Source organism: Mauremys reevesii, linkage group 1 (assembly GCF_016161935.1).
Source record: "Mauremys reevesii isolate NIE-2019 linkage group 1, ASM1616193v1, whole genome shotgun sequence".
Lineage (NCBI taxonomy): Eukaryota > Metazoa > Chordata > Testudines > Geoemydidae > Mauremys > Mauremys reevesii.
In genome coordinates, this window is record NC_052623.1 from 203,462,665 (window position 1) to 203,464,185 (window position 1,521).

The window sequence follows — 1,521 nt, forward strand, 5'->3', positions numbered from 1 at the left end:
AACACTGGGAGCTGGCAGTAGCGTAGAGGGAGGTCAGTTCCATGAGGCAGGCTAGAGGTTAGAAGCTTTTAAAAAAGAAAGGAGAATATGGCTTAGTGGGTAGGGCACTGAACTATGACTCAGGCCTCTTGGGCTGTGTTCCTGGCTATGCCACTGGCCTGCTGTGTGACCCTGGGCAAATCATTTCCTGTCTCTGTGCCTCAGTTTCCCCACCTGTGAAACAGGAATAATGATATCAACATCCTTTCTCGTGTGCTTTGAGATTGTCATGGGGGCCACTCATCGTACATGGCACCTCCTCCTGATGGCTCTGAGGTTTAGCTCCAGCCAGGCATTTCCCTCCTCTAGCAGTATCGCTACCTGCCATCTCTTTCACCCTGCAGCCCCTCTCGCTTCCAGAGCTGCAGGTTCCTGCTCGTGACTTGGCTCTCCAGCCAGGTCACTAAAGCCCTCCCTATCTAGGCAAGTCAAAGACCTTCCAGACCAGCTATCCACTCCTATGCCCTGCACCACTTCCCAGTGGCTGGTAGGGAACACAGGCCCACCACACTGGGGTCTAGCCCGGGGACCCTCTAACAAGCAGCCAGCACCTGTACTATAGACCTCTTCCCTACAACCCCCTTGCTGTTCACAGCTCCTGGGCTTTATACAGGCCCCTCCTGTTCCTGCCCAGCCGAGCCCATTTCCAATTAATGGCCTGTTCCCTGTCTCCTTCAGGTGCAGCCTGGGCCATTAATTGGCCTGCCTGGCCACTTCAGCTCCTCCAGGCCTTGTGTTGGGTGGGCACCCCATCACAGAGATCTGCTGACGAAAAGCCCTATGTGAGAGCTAGGTATTATATGCAGCACAGTGATTCATTTTTCTCTTTGCACTGGCTTCTGCAAACCTTTTATCTGCAAATGTATGATGCTCGTGTCCATTTAAAATGTCTGTAACTATAGACAGCTGTAGGAGTTTGAGATGATGATGATGATGATTTGTAGTACAGAAATACTTAAGAGGGGGCCACAAGCACAGGACCTAATTATGCTAGGTGCTGTACATACACATAGTAAGAGGCAGTCACTGCCGCAGAGAATTTATAATTTAAATAGACAAGACAGACAAAGGTGGCCAGAAGGAGGGCTGACATAAATGAGAGTAACAGGTGTCTCTCAAGGCGAGATCTTCCTGTAGAAAACCAAGAATTCTATGAGTTTGATTTAACTCCATATCCTTTCCCGTCACTACTCTGGTGTGAGGGCCTTTTCCTCTGCAGTGCCTTTTGTGTGTTACACTCTTTGTTTCATCAACTCTCCATCTCTTCCAATGTCAGCTAAAATCTTCTCTCCCTTTCCTGTGCCTCTCAAATTTCATTTTCCCTCTGTTACTTATTATTTGGCCTAGTAACTGGCTAGAACAGAACCTCACTAATGATGGTGATGCAATCTGTGAATGACTGGGTTTTTGGCAGATTAGTGAGTTAAGTGAACAAGCAGGTTAAAAAAGACCCAGGCTACCACATTGCAAAATGTACTTAAT